Source organism: Castor canadensis, chromosome 11, assembly GCF_047511655.1.
Source record: "Castor canadensis chromosome 11, mCasCan1.hap1v2, whole genome shotgun sequence".
Taxonomy (NCBI): Eukaryota; Metazoa; Chordata; class Mammalia; order Rodentia; family Castoridae; genus Castor; species Castor canadensis.
Window position 1 is genome coordinate 98,253,239 of NC_133396.1, and position 17,902 is coordinate 98,271,140.

The following is a 17,902-nucleotide window of genomic DNA, read 5'->3' on the forward strand; positions in this document are numbered from 1 at the left end:
GTAGTCCCAGGAAAGTCAAGATCGGTGGTTGTCTCAAGAGGAAAAGATAGACCCATCTTTCAAATTAGAACATGGGAAAAGTAGGCTAGAGTGCCTAAGCATAGAGGTCCAAAGGCAGTCTTCAAGAGAAAGCTGAAGGCAACACCAGAATTTCTGTGCCCATGTATGTAAGAAGGAAGGGCAGAGAGAACAGCCAGACTGGAAGAGTCACGGGGAGAGAGCCAAAGGGGATCACAGGGGTGACCATTGTGGACAGATTAATGACATCCAGGCAGCATCCTTTCCATCTGCTTAGCCTACATAAACTCCCCATCAAATCTTAGAATCAAACTGTGGAAAGAAGAGGAAACATATAAAGTTTATGCCACTCTAGTAAAATATAAGCTTGAGGTATAAAACATAAAAGTTAAATTGCTTTCACATCTGAACATGAGGTTTCAGATTTATATTAGCTAAACTGGCACTATACTAATTATCATATATACATTTATGGCTAGATACACATTCCTTGAGACCCAAATTGTCTTATGCATCATTCTATTTCCTTCAGTATTTAATGGTCACTCACTCATTTAAACAGATATTGGTAGAGCACCTACATGTTTCTGGGACTACTTATTTCCTGAGGATACACCTTTAAAAAAAAACTGAGGGTGTTCCCGATCTCATGGACCTCACAGTTTAGTGCAGGAGATGGCTAATATCCAAAAGAACAAATGCGAGGTGATAAACACAGTGAAAAACATGAATCAAGGCAGCAAAAATACACGGTATTAGCTCAGTGAAACCATTGAACTGAATTGACTGGAAGTGATGTTATTTAAGCACTGGCAATAATTTCAATATACTAAGAAACTTTTTTCTTAAGAAAGCAAATGGGCAGAAAAAAAAGGAAATATTTTATGTAGGCTTTATAGATAAAGTTAGCCAACCAAAGACCTCAATAATAGACAGCAAATAAAGAGAGATGGAAAAAAATCATTATACAAGACAAAACCAAAATTCATTTTTTAAATTCAAATCCACATGTGTCTGATTTCAAAGTTTGTAAAGTGCTCTGGTATCATAAAAAGAAAGCAGAGGCTAGGGTGTGAATTTCTTCTTCAGATATTTCTAATTATGTTGCCTTGAACAAATTATTTAATCTTCCTCTACTTTTTTTTGAGCTTTAGATTTCTATATATAAAAGGAGATTAGGAATTCCAGTCTCACTCAGTTGTTGCTGGGATGATGTATCTAATTATTTTAAAATATTCTGATAATGTAAGCACTCAATAAATGACAATCATGAACTACCTTCCATGTATCCTCTGGTCTAGATTACATACAGAATTAAGAATGGAAATGATATCTATTGATAATATGTCATTGCTTTATGAACAGAGGCAAACATGGGGATATTTTGAAATAACTGAAGGGTGCCTTTAGTGTTCTGCTTTGGAATTCACACTTGGCCTCCTTTTTCCAGCATTTAGTTATGTTTCTTTCTTTCCTATATAGAGGATACAGTCAGCTTGTTCCCTGAAGACCCAGTACTCAGGTACCTGTCCTATCTTCCTCTGCTTCCCACCATCCTCCCCAACAAATCTTTGCCCCCTATTAGCCATTTTGGAGTTGCTGATGCAATTGAAGTTCTCTCCTTTCCAGCTCTTGTAACTTTCCCTTTCTTAATAGCCTCCCTTCCCATCAGGCCATCTCCAGCTCTCAATAGAGTCTTAGCAAATTCTATCATTCTAAGCAGTGCTGAAACCCTGCTGCAGTTCATAGGAGTCATATAATAACTCTTGGTTCTTAGAAGACAGATACCATATGCCCCTTCCCTGACTCCAGCTGCACCAATATTTCCCTTTATTCTCAGGGCTCCTTTCATTATATTCCCTTACTGTCCTATAGTGTAAAGCAGGTTCACAGGACTATGTCTCCTTAGAGATGGTGAGCACTTTGAAGGCCAAGACTGTCTCATGTTATTTTTTATACCATACTTGATGCAAACTGGGACTTCAAATACTTTGCTCAACAAAGAAAAAAACATACCATGATCATCAACATGTAATATATATGAAGCATCTTTGCTCTTTGTCTAGCATTATGCTAGTAATTTTACATATGTAAGTACATTTTGTATCCTCCTTCTATGAGACTTAAATAACTCCAGGCATACATCCCATAGAGAAATTTGTAAGGTCAAACCAAAAGGAGTGTCTGTGGAGAGAGAAACATTTTTAAAAGGTAGGGTCTACTACCTTCCCCAAATCAAGTATAAATGCAGTCACATTTTCTGCCTTTCTGTAATGCCAACTTTATCCTTGGAATCTTGAATAAGTCATTGTAGAAAAAGCAAAGATCCAGAAGGGCTTTGCCACATTTAAAACATTTCCATTTACTTCATTTTTATAGCCATCTCTTATCCACCCACAAATGAATTCTGAAAAGGGCATTATTTTGGTAGGTTACTTCCTGGAGACCATCTGAAATACAATCTTCTGGAAACTGAAGTTTCCCAGGATAGTGCCCTGAGAAACTAGTTGGGTTTCTTCTCTAATGACATTCAAAGCCAACAATTAATTTGTCTATGAACAGATTCAAACCACAAAGGTTGTAAATGGCATTGGAAGAAAGCAGACTAGTTACAGGCATAAATATTTTCCTCAACGTGGAATGAAACTTGCTTGCATCCTAGCTCTGCTGAGAGGGCCAGGGCTGGTGGGAATGTGGCTGTTGAACCCAGCAGCTCTGGCCTTCCATCTCCCTCGGGAGCACTGTCTTTTAAGGTGCCACAGGGATCAGTTGATGAGGCCAGCCTGAGATCTTCCGGTCATGTCTGAAAGAGGAAACAAAAAAATCTTCATGGGAAAATTGTGCAAAAATGAAAATAGCTGAAATATAAAGTATTATCTAGCACCCTAGGGAGTTTACAAGTATAGTCTGAAAAAGGAAAAAAAAAGTGGTGAGGAGAGATAATGGTAAAAAAGAAAGAAAACCGGATTAGAAGTTTAGTCCCAGCTGTGTTAGGATGCTCCAGTGTGCAACTCAGTATCCTTACTGGAAATGCTAACCTCCAGATATATTTGGTGAGATACTTTCTAGTGCTGAACTTCTGTGGTGCTGTCTTCTAGTAAATCACTTTGGTAAAAGTGAATATACTTTTTAAATCCATAAAATAAGAATAATTTTGTATGAGTAAAAAGTAATAACACCCAAAGATAAAAGGGGAAATATTGCCCTTTGTTGGCAAGGCCAGAAGTCTGGTGATATCTACTTAATGACATCCCACCCAACCACCTTCCCCACTTCTATACTATCAAAAGAATAAATATGATGATGTTAGGTTCCCAAAGAGGACTCCTCTTTGAAGCCTGTTCTAATCTTATCCTCCCCATCCACAAATCCCATTCACCCAGGTAGAAATAAGCATTTTTCCTTTTTGCTTTCAAAAGCCCACAGTACATATATCTCAAACAACAAATTATTGTCATTATTTTTTCTACTGTCCTTACTAGACTAGATGGGACTTAGATGCCATCTTCTTGATGAGAGGGATTATGTCTTAATAATTTTTTTATTCTCAAGGTCTATGGTAACACTTGGTCCATAGTAAAATGTCAAAAAAAGTATGTGCTATATAAATGAGAAAATGAATGATTAGATTATGTTGAGAAAGACATTTGAGCACAGAAAAAAGAGAAAGGTGGTTGGTGATAGATTCCCTTTGAAATTCTTTCCAAATCTAAGAATCTTACACATTTTCAGTACAATTAACTTAGTAGTTTTCTAAATATCAATGCAATTTTGTGATTATGCTCTTCCCTGTTTACCCTCATGATCTGGAGAGAGGAATCTGAGTTTCTGCCTCTCTTACCCAGCATTAGGCTTTCAGCATTCTTAGGCTGACTACTACTTTCATCCTTCACTTCCTTGTGTATATGTATAGCAGTCTTTGATAGTCTTGGGATGACAGACTGGAAGAAAGGCATCTTTTAAATTGATTTCGAAATTGCCTAGGTGATGTACTTTTCTTCGTGAAGTTCCTCATAAACAAGGATGCAGTTTCAATTAATTATAAACCTGTCCTGATGATACTCCTCCTATTGAATGGATGTGTATCTGTCTACTGACTAATAATTCATCACAAGTCTATACTTCAGCTTCTTTCTCCTCTCACACTCCTGTTCCCTCACTTTCCCCAACCCCCACTTAAATTTAAGAAAATGGTGCTCTTCTGTCCCTATTAATTACTAATCACTGGCTTTAAAAGTGGATTTAGATTAGATTAGATACTAAAATATCAGAGACCCAGTAAATAAGTTTCAGAGTACTCTGACACAGAAAACCTAGAGAAGAAGAGAATTGCTTCAACTCTTTGATCCTAGAAGATTGTGTTACAAAAAGCTGGCTCGATTCAGAAGGATTTTTAGAGTCATTTAAACATATCCAATGTTCAAATTATCCCTATCTTTGAGTGTTCCCAAACAAGACCATACAATACTTTTAACACAGATGAGGTCCCTGCCTGCAATTGGATGATATATTAGTGTGACTAACAATTATATAGAACATTAAATTTTCTCCAGTCCCTATATTTTTACAAATGAAGAAACTCAGTATCAGGGTAGAGTGTTTTATCCAAACTCACAGAAACATTTAGTGGTAAATCCAAGATTAGAATCTATGTTTAGTGCCTCTCTGTTAGCATTATGAAGAATTTTTCCAGACAACTCCCATGAAGACTAAACTCCCCATTCAATCAAATCATTTAATTTTGGTTCCAGAAAGCAGATGGCTATCAGTGTATTATCTCAGGAGTTTAGAAAATTCTCACACCAACCACTGCCATAAATTTATTTTTCAGACTAGGTCCTGGTTCCTAGTAGAAATCAGAATCCTGAGAGAACTGGGTTCATCAGACAGGTACACTTGGTTGTTGGGAGGGAAGTCAGAAAATGGCTGGAACAATATTTTAAATGTGTTTTATAAAATACTTGTGATCTGTAAAATGCTAACTATGGGAGAAAAGATAATTAAGAATATTGGAACAAATAGAGCTAAAATAGATTTTTCACTTTTACTTAAAAGACCCTGTAAAGATCATGAAAAGCTATGTGGTTGTCATGGCACATGTCTTTAATCCCTGATATCAGAAGGCTGAGGCAGGAAGATTGAGAGTTTGAAGCCAGCCTGGGTTATATGGCAAGACCTACTCCCAAAAACATAAACAACAACAAAAAAGAGTGTGAAAAATACAAACAATTGAACAAGAAAATATTTGCAAACCACATATCTGACAAAAGACTCATACAGAATTTAAAATGAATACTCAAAATTCAACAGTAAAATGAAGAAAAACACAAGTGGGAAAATGAACCAACAAATGAAAAAACAATTCATCAAGAGGAATATACAGAAGGCAAATAGACACATGAAAACATGTTCAACATCATCAGTCATTAAAAAGTGAAAACTGTGATATGCAATCTGATACCCCTATCCACACTCTAGAATGGCTATCACCAAAGAGGCATGTGATCTCAAGTGTTGGCAAGGACATGAAAAAGTAAGATCTCTCACACATTGCTGATGGGAAAGTAAAATGGCATAGTTACTCTGAAAAATGATTTGACAGTTCCTTAGAAAACTAAATATAAACTTTACAAGTCAGTGGTCACACTCCTGGGCATTTTTTCCAGAGAAATGAAAACAAATGTGTACATAAAAATACATGTTTGCATGTCCGTAGAAACTTTATTTGTAATATCCAAAAGTTAGAAGCAACTCAAGTACATTTCAATGGGTAAATGCTTAAATTTATAGTGGCACATGCATAGCATGAAAAATGAATGGACGATATGTGCATCAACTTGGATGGACCTTGTGGAAATTATGTTGAGTGAAAAAAAGTCAATCTGAACAAGTTACATACTGTAGGATGCCATTTGTATAACATTCTGAAAGTGACAAAGTTATTGAATTGCAGGTAATGGTTGCCAAAAGATAGGGATGGGTACCACTCTAAAGAAGTATGGGGAGATCTAGGCTTGAATGATAAATCCAGGAGCCATTAGCACACAGATGGCATCGAAACCCATGAAAATGGATGAGCTCACTTTGGAGCAAGTGAAGACAGAAAGAAAAGAAGTCCAAGAACCAAACCCTTGGTCCAAACAGATTTAAGAATCCTCAAGAAAAATAGGGGTTAGCAAAAGAAATGAACACTGGCCAAGAGTGTGTTAGAGTGGTGGGATGATTCTCTTTTTAATATTTTCTTCACTGTGGTTCTAGAAATTTCAAATGAAAAAATACTTCAAAGAAATAATTGATGTGTTTGCCAAATCCTTGAAGACAGAGCAAATATTCTATTGCTTACTCTGTAAAACAACTCCAACTCCAGGAAGAAACCAGCATTCTTCACAGAGAAAGACCTGGTTTAATTCAAGGAGGACATTAGCCAAGTCATTTCATAGGACTGAAAGATGAGTGAGTTCATCTTATCTGTGTTAGTGCTGCCTTACATGAATGTAACTTGAGGAAAATAAGTCTAAAATGTATTGGTGGTAACTTTCAGTGTTGCATTTTCCATCATCTAGATTCTAAGCTTCATAAGGTCAGGGACACCATCTATCTAGGTCTTTGTACCGTGCCTTCCACCCTGTAAGGCTCCATAATATTTGAAACATTCAGGCCTGTTAAAACCCTCAAACACACAAACATTACATTTATGAAAATCTCCCTTGTTACTGACTAGGCCCTGGGCAGAACTTGTCTATAACTTTTTACATGCCTACATTTTTTTGCCTTTTATGGGTGGAATTTTATAGATCATAAATTCAAATGCTCAGAGAACCTTAAAAGTTATTTATCTTACCCTCTCTACCAATCCTCTGGTGTTAAATTACTGAATCAACATAGCTTAGCTGAAACTGGCACTATTCTAATACTAATAATATTTTCTATTTTTTTTAGGGCTTTTCTGCCAAGAGCTTTAAAAAGCAGTGAGGTAAGCAGGAAAGGGCATTTCTTTTACAAGGGTCAAATCTTAAAAGTTTACCCTTGTATTAGCTACCATAATACTTTCTACATTCTCTCGACACCTAACTTTAGCTGGTTTTCTTCAGCAGAAGTTTAGGGAATCTGGATTCTATTTATAGACAAAAATTATTTAATCTTGAAGCTATAAAGAATCAATTATAATCACCTTATTGCCCTTATCACCTCCTAAGTTTGCTGTAGGAACACTTGAGACAATAATCATGAATGGATTCAAACGATATTGATAGTTAAAGGTCACTGCCCTAAACATAGATATACTTTTCATATCTGTATTTGGATTTCTTTTTCCTTTGCACTCATTTCTGATAATTGCAGTAACTGCTTCCAGAAGATTGAACCTGCAGTTTGGGTCTCAAGTCATTCTCCTTCCTTGGAGCATCAGTTCTAGACAATTAGCCAGTAGCTATGCAACACCACAGCCTAATCCCTGTTCGCAGAAAAGTTTAAGACTCAACTGGCAAACCCAATGGTCTTTAAGGCCTTTTTTCCTGGGTCAGCCAAGATTCATCAAATGGTGCTATAATGAATGGGCTGAGTACTTCCAGTCTCAAGTCCATATTAATCTGTGTTCAGTTGCAGCATTAAACCTAGCAATGAGAATGCCATGTTCTGAGGCATGTAGCTGAGATCAGACAGAAAAAGAGAAATATGAAAGAAATATAGAGAGGAGAATAATATCTAGCCCTCACTAATGCTTTATGGTATTAACTAATCTAATTGGCACACACACTCCCCCCACTTACAAGGCAATTATCATCTTCCCCATTTTGTAGAAGAGGAAACTGAGACAGAGAGCCACATTTTTTTTTCATTTTTCTTTTATTATTCATATGTGCATACAAGGCTTGGTTCATTTCTCCCCCCTGCCCCCACCCCCTCCCTTACCACCCACTCCCTCCCTCCCTCTCCCCCCCCACTCAATACCCAGCAGAAACTATTTTGCCCTTATTTCTAATTTTGTTGTAGAGAGAGTATAAGCAATAATAGGAAGGAACAAGGGTTTTTGCTGGTTGAGATAAGGATAGCTATACAGGGCATTGACTCACATTGATTTCCTGTGCGTGGGTGTTACCTTCTAGGTTAATTCTTTTTGATCTAACCCTTTCTCTAGTACCTGTTCCCCTTTTCCTATTGCCCTCAATTGCTTTAAGGTATCTGATTTAGTTTCTCTGTGTTAAGGGCAACAAATGCTGGCTAGTTTTTTAGGTGTCTTACCTATCCTCACCCCTTCCTTGTGTGCTCTCGCTTTTATCATGTGCTCATAGTCCAATCCCCTTGTTGTGTTTGCCCTTGATCTAACGTCCACATATGAGGGAGAACATATGATTTTTGGTCTTTTGGGCCAGGCTAACCTCACTCAGAATGATGTTCTCCAATTCCATCCATTTACCAGCGAATGATAACATTTCATTCTTCTTCATGGCTGCATAAAATTCCATTGTGTATAGATACCACATTTTCTTAATCCATTCGTCAGTGGTGGGACATCTTGGCTGTTTCCATAACTTGGCTATTGTGAATAGTGCCGCAATAAACATGGATGTGCAGGTGCCTCTGGAGTAACAGTCTTTTGGGTATATCCCCATGAGTGGTATTGCTGGATCAAATGGTAGATCGATGTCCAGCTTTTTAAGTAGCCTCCAAATTTTTTTCCAGAGTGGTTGTACTAGTCTACATTCCCACCAACAGTGTAAGAGGGTTCCTTTTTCCCCGCATCCTCACCAACACCTGTTGTTGGTGGTGTTGCTGATGATGGCTATTCTAACAGGGGTAAGGTGGAATCTTAGCGTGGTTTTAATTTGCATTTCCTTTATTGCTAGAGATGGTGAGCATTTTTTCATGTGTTTTCTGGCCATTTGAATTTCTTCTTTTGAGAAAGTTCTATTTAGTTCACATGCCCATTTCTTTATTGGTTCATTAGTTTTGGGAGAATTTAGTTTTTTAAGTTCCCTGTATATTCTGGTTATCAGTCCTTTGTCTGATGTATAGTTGGCAAATATTTTCTCCCACTCTGTGGGTGTTTAGAGACCATTTCTTTTGATGAACAGAAGCTTTTTAGTTTTATGAGGTCCCATTTATCTATGCTATCTCTTAGTTGCTGTGCTGCTGGGGTTTCATTGAGAAAGTTCTTACCTATACCTACTAACTCCAGAGTATTTCCTACTCTTTCTTGTATCAACTTAAGAGTTTGGGGTCTGATATTAAGATCCTTGATCCATTTTGAGTTAATCTTGGTATAAGGTGATATACATGGATCTAGTTTCAGTTTTTTGCAGACTGCTAACCAGTTTTCCCAGCAGTTTTTGTTGAAGAGGCTGCTATTTCTCCATCATATATTTTTAGCTCCTTTGTCAAAGATACGTTGCTTATAGTTGTGTGGCTTCATATCTGGGTCCTCTATTCTGTTCCACTGGTCTTCATGTCTGTTTTTGTGCCAGTACCATGCTGTTTTTATTGTTATTGCTTTGTAATATAGTTTGAAGTCAGGTATTGTGATACCTCCTGCATTGTTCTTTTGACTGAGTATTGCCTTGGCTATTGGTGGCCTCTTGTGTTTCCATATAAATTTAACTGTAGATTTTTCAATCTCTTTAATGAATGGCATTGGAATTTTGATGGGAATTGCATTAAACATGTAGATTACTTTTGGGAGTATCGACGTTTTTACTATGTTGATTCTACCAATCCATGAGCATGGGAGATCTCTCCACTTTTTATAGTTTTCCTCAATCTCTTTCTTTAGAAGTGTATAGTTTTCCTTGTAGAGGTCTTTCACATCTTTTGTTAGGTTTACACCTAGGTATTTGATTTTTTTTGAGGCTATTGTAAATGGAATTGTTTTCATACATTCTTTTTCAGTTTGCTCATTGTTAGTGTATAGAAATGCTAATGATTTTTCTATGTTGATTTTATATCCTGCTACCTTGCTATAGCTATTGATGATGTCTAGAAGCTTCTGAGTAGAGTTTTTTGGGTCTTTAAGGTATAGGATCATGTCGTCTGCAAATAGGGATATTTTGACAGTTTCTTTACCTATTTGTATTCCTTTTATTCCTTCTTCTTGCCTAATTGCTCTGGCTAGGAATTCCAGTACTATGTTGAATAGGAGTGGAGATAGTGGGCATCCTTGTCTGGTTCCTGATTTTAGAGGGAATAGTTTCAGTTTTTCTCCATTAAGTATAATGCTGGCTGTAGGTTTGTCACATATAGCTTTTATAATGTTGAGGAACTTTCCTTCTATTCCTAGTTTTCTTAGAGCTTTTATCATGAAATGATGTTGGATCTTATCAAAGGCTTTTTCTGCATCTATTGAGATGATCAAGTGGTTTTTGTCTTTGCTTCTGTTAATGTGGTTTATTATGTTTATTGATTTTAGTATGTTGAACCACCCCTGCATTCCTGGGATGAAGCCTACTGGTCGTGGTGAATAATCTTTTTGATGTGTTGTTGAATTCAGTTTGCCATTATTTTGTTGAGGATTTTTGCATCAATGTTCATTAAGGAGATTGGCCTATAGTTCTCCTTTGTGGAGGTGTCTTTGCCTGGTTTTGGGACAAGTGTAATACTGGCTTCATAAAATGTGTTTGGCAGTTTTCCTTCCCTTTCTATTTCATGGAACAGTTTAAGGAGGGTTGGTATCAGTTCTTCTTTAAAGGTCTGAAAGAATTCAGCAGAGAATCCATCAGGTCCTGGACTTTTCTTTTTGGGGAGACTCTTGATTGCTGCTTCAATTTCATTTTGTGTTATAGGTCTATTCAGGTGATTAATTTCCTCTTGGTTCAGTTTTAGATGATCATATGTATCTAGAAATCTGTCCATTTCTTTTAGATTTTCAAATTTATTTGAATATAGGTTCTCAAAGTAGTCTCTGATGATTTCCTGGACTTCCATGGTGTTTGTTGTTATCTCCCCTTTTGCATTCCTAATTCTACTAATTTGGGTTTTTTCTCTCCTCATTATAGTCAGGTTTGCCAGGGGTCTATCGATCTTGTTTATTTTTTCAAAGAACCAACTTTTTGTTTCATTAATTCTTTGTATGGTTTTTTTGGTTTCTATTTCGTTGATTTCAGCTCTTATTTTTATTATTTCTCTCCTTCTATTTGTTTTGGGATTTGCTTGTTCTTGTTTTTCTACGAGTTTGAGATGTATCATTAGGTCACTGATTTGGGATCTTTCAATCTTTTTAATATATGCACTCATGGCTATAAACTTTCCTCTCAAGACTGCCTTAGCTGTGTCCCATAGGTTCCAGTAGGTTGTGTTTTCATTTTCCTTGATTTCCAGGAACTTTTTAATTTCTTCTTTTATTTCATCAATGACCAATTGTTCATTAAGTAATGAGTTATTTAGTTTCCAGCTGTTTGCATGTCTTTTGTCTTTACTTTTGTTGTTGAGTTCTAGTATATTGCATTGTGATCAGATAGTATGCATGGTATAATTTCTATTTTCTTATATTTGCTGAGGCTTGCTTTATGCCCTAGGATATGATCTATTTTGGAGAAGGTTCCATGGGCTGCTGAGAAGAATGTATATTGTGTAGAGGTTGGATGAAATGTCTGTAGACATCTACTAGGTCCACTTGATACTTTGCATATTTTAGATCTTGGATTTCTTTATTGAGTTTTTGTTTGGATGACCTATCTATTGATGATAATGGGGTGTTAAAGTCTCCCACAACCACTGTGTTGGCGTTTATATATGCTTTTAGGTCTTTCAGGGTATGTTTGATGAAATTGGGTGCGTTGACATTGGGTGCATACAGATTGATGATTATTATTTCCTTTTGGTCTATTTCCCCTTTTATTAGTATGGAATGTCCTTCTTTATCTCATTTGATCAATGTAGGTTTGAAGTCTACTTTGTCAGAGATGAGTATTGGTACTCCTGCCTGTTTTCGGGGCCATTGGCTTGGTAAATCTTCTTCCAGACTTTCATCCTAAGCATATGCTTATTTCTGTCGGTGAGATGAGTCTCCTGTAAGCAACAAATTGTTGGATCTTCTTTTTTAATCCATTTTGTCAAACGGTGTCTTTTGATGGGTGAATTAAGTCCATTAACATTAAGTGTTAGTACTGATAGGTATGTGGTGATTCCTGCCATTTAGTTGTCTTAGTTGTTTGAAGGTTTGATTGTGTGTACCTAACTTGATGTTACTCTCTACTGTCTTGCTTTTTCTTATCCTGTGGTTTGGTGCTGCCTGCCTTTTCATGGTTAAGTTGGGTGTCACTTTCTGTGTGCAGGATCCCTTGCAGAATCTTTTGTAATGGTGGCTTTGTGGTCACATATTGTTTTAGTTTCTGCTTATCATGGAAGACTTTTATTGCTCCATCTATTTTGAATGATAGCTTTGCTGGGTAGAGTATCCTGGGGTTGAAGTTATTTTCATTCAGTGCCCGGAAGATCTCACCCCACGCTCTTCTTGCTTTTATTGTTTCTGTTGAGAAGTCTGCTGTGATTTTAATGGGTTTACCTTTGTATGTTACTTGTTTTTTCTCTCTTGCAGCCTTCAATATTCTTTCCCTAGTTTCTGAACTTGTTGTTTTAATGATGATATGTCATGGAGTAGTTCTATTTTGATCTGGTCTGTTTGGTGTCCTGGAGGCCTCTTGCATCTGTATGGGAATATCTTTCTCTAGATTTGGGAAATTTTCCGTTATTATTTTGTTGAATATATTACGCATTCCCTTCGCTTGCACCTCTTCTCCTTCTTCGATGCCCATGATTCTCAAGTTTGTTCTTTTGATGGAGTCGGTGAGTTCTTGCATTTTCTTTTCACAGGTCTTGAGTTGTTTAATTAATAGTTCTTCAGTTTTTCCTTTAATTACCATTTCATCTTCAAGTTCTGAGATTCTGTCTTCTGTTTGTTCTATTCTGCTGGATTGGCCTTCCGTTTTGTTTTGCAGTTCTGTTTCATTCTTTTTTCTGAGGTTTTCCATATCCTGGCAGTTTTCCTCTTTAATGCTGTCTATTTTTGTCCTGAGTTCATTTATCCGTTTATTCATTGTGTTCTCTCTTTCACTTTGGTGTTTATACAGTGCTTCTATGGTTTCCTTTATTTCTTCTTTTGCTTTTTCAAATTTTCTATTTTTATTGTCTTGGAATTTCTTGAGTGTCTCCTGTACATTTTGGTTGACCCTATCCAGTATCATCTCTATAAAATTCTCATTGAGTACCTGTAGTATGTCTTCTTTTAAATTATTCTTGTGGGCTTCATTGGGTCCTTTGGCATTGTTTATCTTCATTCTGTTGGAGTCTGGATCTGAGTTTCTGTTCTCTTCATTCCCCTCTGGTTCCTGTACTAGTTTTTTGCTGTGGGGAAACTGGTTTCCCTGTTTTTTCTGTCTTTCCTTCATTGCCCTTGGTGTTGTTCTGTCCCTGTACTGTGTGCAATTAAGTATTTTCTAGCTTGTAATAATAACAATGGTAATATTTAGAATGGAAGGGTGAGCTGAGATGGAAAGCAAGAAGTTAAAAAAAGGGGAAAACAAATATACAGACAAGAGGGAGAAAGCAGAACAAGGTATCAGACAAGAGAGTTTCAAAGGTATAAACAGGGAGTGTTAGTGTACTAATCGACAGTAAGCTGAACAGACATTAGAGAGACAGAGAGAGGATTGAAAATCAAAGATAAAAAAAATAAAAAATAAGTAAATGAAAGTAATATCTATATATAAAAATGAATTAAAATAAAATGGAAAATATAAAATTAAAAAAAAAAAACCAAAAAACTTCCAAGTTTATATGCAATGCAGTTTCAGTCTTAATAATTTGGGTGTCCGTCTCAATCTCCAGTCCTGGATTTGGTGCATCAGATGTTGTTCTGTAGTTGTCTCATCAAAGGGGATGCATAAAGTAGAACAAAACTACACACTCGCACACACACACACACACACACACACAAACACAAAAAAAAAGCCCCACCAAGTGTCCCAAGTTCAAATGCAATACAGTTTCAGTAAGTTTTTCAGCTTGCAGGTGTAATTCGGTTGTTCTCTCATCAAAGGTAGGGAGAAAAAGAAAAAAAGCGTCTGGAGACAGTTCTGAGAGTGGTATCTGCAACTGTGGCTTGCCTGCCTGCTGCTCTCAGCCTGTAGCTGGCAGCGTTATTTATGCAGATCTCTGGGGTGAGCTAGCACTCACCTGGTCCCACAGGCTTTGTTTGGTCAGAGTTCTCCTGTGCGGGAGCCTCTGCTACAGGCTTTCCCCTTTCCAAGCACTGGGAAAGGTGACACTGCCCCCGCATTGTCAGGCCTGCGTGTTTATTTACAGTTCATGTGGGAGGTGGGTCTTCCCCGCTCTCCTCTGAGGTTTTCCTCCCACTGCCACTTTCAGAAGCTTTACTGCTCCTGCTTACTGAGCAGTGCTGCTGCTCCTGCCGGCTGCCATGTTTATTTACAGTTCACGTGGGATGTGGGTCTTTCCTCCTCTCCTGTGGAGTTTTCCTCCCTCAGCCACTCTCACAAGCTCTCCCACTCCTGGTTGCTGGGTGTGCGCCCTGCTCCCGCCAAAGCCTCTCCGGCTCTCCCGGCTTCTTTGTTTACAGTCCCGGGAAGGATTCCCTTCCCCCAATCTTCAGCGCTCAGGGTGCCCCACCCTCTTTCCAGCGTGTCTTAACTGTTCTTATTGCTTATTACTCAGTTTCTCTTTTTTTCCCGGGTGGAGGTCAGTCTGTCCAGGGGGCTATGCTGCTCTGGCCCAGGCTTGTCTGTGGGGGTACCGCAGTACCGCAAAGCTCACCTGGTCGGCGTCTTCACAAGCCGTATGGGTGCCGGCCACTGGCGGCCCCAGGGGCCCTCCTCGTTTCTCCGTTTAACGTGAGGTGGAGATTCTCTGCACCGGCTGGAGATGTGGACAGGTCAAAGTTATGCCTTTTCTCAGTGATTATGCCTGCAAAGTGTGTCTCCAGCGTCTCTCCAAGATTTCACTATAGGAGGCTCGCTTTCTGCTTCCTACCTCTAGCTGCCATCTTGGAATCCCATAGAGCCACATTTTTAAAGAAATATTGAAGGTTTGGAAGAAAGTTAGAGTCATGTTTTAATCATCTGAAAAAAATTCTTTTCCATGTTGTGAAAAACAAATTAAAAAGATTAATGACAAACATACTATGGTAGAGGCTATTGCTATTGGCATGTGAGAAGTGATGAAGACTAAAAGATTCTGGAAATACGAACTCATTATTCTTCCTTCCTTTTATTTCCATAGAAGAAACATTTTACTTTACTCCTTATAAAGCAGAGAGTATTGATATGTGGACACTTCCTGTCTCTCCCTTCTCACCATATTTGTTCCAACTCAAGAAAGAAAGTTAGATGATTTGAAATTTGAGATCTTCTTACCCTACTAGAGGGTAATTTCACCTAAGTATATTTATTAAATTGAATGACAATATGCATGTATTTCTCTCCTTACCATTTGTATTTTTTATCTCTTATTGTATAAGATATGACAGGGCTTTCCCACCTCTTCCTCTCTATTTGAAACAGGCAAAGGGGAGCATCTGTTACCTCAGTTGGTGGAGATAGTCCAGCTTTTCCTCAATATTTAGATGAATAAATCAAACCCAGCTTTTTCTACTGAGGAATGTCAACATCCACAGTTAGGGTAAAATGTTAAAATGGTCATAAGTTGATCCTAGCTATAATCTCAAATCTAGCTTTACCAAGAAACTCTGTATTTTGTGTTTTACTGAACAGTCAATACAGCTGACTCTTTCAATTTCCTATTGCTCTATATATCTGTTAGAATTCTAAGACAAGGAAGAGTTATTAGTATCTGAGATCCAAAAGAAGAACCAATTAAGATTAAAATAAAAGTTATGTGTTCACCAAGCTGTATTTTTTTCCCCAGGGAAATCCTTATTCCTGATATTTTGAGGAAACTGCTTCCCTGCTTGACCAGTGCCTAGAACAAGGAAATGAGATAGTATCACTTAGCTTGAAGCTCCTTATCTGTAAAATAAGGATTCATGGTCGCTCATATTAAACAATTTCATTTCAAACAATGCTATTCCCTGCTGCCCCATCCCCATGCCCTGCTAGGTTCCTTATAGGACATATACAGCGCCTGTCAAGTATTCCTTCATCTCATCTTGAATGGAAATCAAAATTCTCCTGGGCCTCCAGGACACTAGCGGAGTGTCAGAAATCATTAAAATAAAAGAGCAAAGATAAACAACAGAAGTCTTTGATTCCCGGGTCTGGTAATCAGTCCATTAAAAAAAAATAGAGGGTGAGGTCAAATCACACTCTAACCTTATTAAAATCCAGGCAGATCTGACTCTTTCTATGTTTCAGAGGCCTGTTGGCCTCACCCAGATCTAATAAACAAGGTGGTTTTATCTCTGCTTTTACTAATGTTGTCACTCTCTGTACTGGGTAGGTAATACAGGCAAGAGGAAAGAGATCAGGAAAGCTGTAGGGACTGGCCTACCTGCACATCTGTGAGTGTCCCAGGGACAAATCCATTGGAAACTAATGACTCTTTTCTGTGTAAGAAAGAAAAGAAAAGTGAGTCCATAAAGAGATAATAAGCACAAAGTCATAGAGCAAATAGTGATGGAGTAGGAAAAACAGAAGATGATTTAATTGACTGAAAGAATGAACATTTATTGATCATCTATCATGGTCTAGACTCTAAGAGTAAGGTTTAAAAGATGCCTACCTGCCAGGAGCAATAAAATGCTCTTAATACTGTGAAAGGACATTATAAAAGATACAATGGGATCACTAAAGAAGGAGCGGCTATTTTTTTAGGAATGTCAGAAAAGCTTTGCCAAAAAGTTGCATCTAGCCTAACATGGTAAGGCACTACCTGTTATCCCAGCACTTGCGTGGTAGAGGCAAGAGGATCTCAAGTTTGAGGCAAGCCTGGGATACATAGTGAGATCCTGTCTCAAGAAACAAAACAAAAACAAAAGCTTCTATCTATATATAATATATTATATGTAATAAGGTTTTATATATTTTACAAATACACACATGTATTACCTTCTACCCAATAGAATAGTAACATTATTTCCATAACGAAAGAGGCATATTTAGATGATTTGAAAATGTTTTAATAGAGTTAAATGCAATTTGATTGGATTTGTCTGCCTGATAGTCAATCTTAAGAGTTACTGATTACATGTTAAATTGGTTTAAATTAGCAAGTAACCCATGTCAGAGATAATGCAGTTAGGAACAAGAATGGCATCTTCTCACGGGGCTGAGAACCCTGAAAGCTCACCAATTCACTTTGCTGGAATAAAACTCAAATTTTCCTATCAAACATTTTCTTAAAATTATCCACATGGCTATTTAATGTATCTTGGACAGCTGTCCCAAGTTTTGGAAAGTTTGTCATTGCAATAAATATCAAAGGGATCAGCAGGTAATACCAGAGTCATTGTAAATTGCTCACAGAGTCAAGTGAGTTTGTCAACAGTATGTCACAGTAAGAATAGCTGTTCTTCCTGTGGACTAGAGCTGTCATTAAGTACCTACATACTCCTCATAAATGGCTGTTTTGTTTTTAATTGAAAGCTAAATTGAGGGCATAATCTGAAAAATTTATCTGGAGAAAATAATTATTATACCTTACCACTACAGAATACAAAATTTGTTTTAAGTTACTATTTATTGAGTATACTCATGGTTCAAGTGCATTTTAAGTGCTTTGTGTATATTGCCATAGTTGATGTCATAATAAGCTATTGAAATTGGTATTATTATACCCATTTTTACAGATGCATAATCAGAAATTCTAAGAGGTAAGAAAATATAAATTTGTACAGGTTGTAAATAATCAAGCTAGGATTGTTTTTTCACTTTCTCAATCATGATTCAATAAACCATATGTCAGGCATTTCAGAAGATGA

At 37.4% G+C, this 17,902-nt stretch overlaps 1 protein-coding gene across 3 annotated transcripts in view; it reads left to right on the forward strand.

Moving 5' to 3' along the window:
* Rgs5 (regulator of G protein signaling 5) overlaps window positions 1-17,902 on the forward strand; it is a 159,874-nt gene that overhangs the window by 40,482 nt on the left and 101,490 nt on the right. Inside the window, exon 1 of one of the 3 annotated variants that reach the window (XM_074047618.1) lies at window positions 6,975-6,991. The exons of the other annotated variants lie outside the window; for them this stretch is intronic. The gene's annotated coding sequence lies outside the window, so the exon portion shown is untranslated. Of the gene's footprint in view, window positions 1-6,974; window positions 6,992-17,902 lie in introns of those variants that run through there. 3 annotated transcript variants of the gene reach the window in all.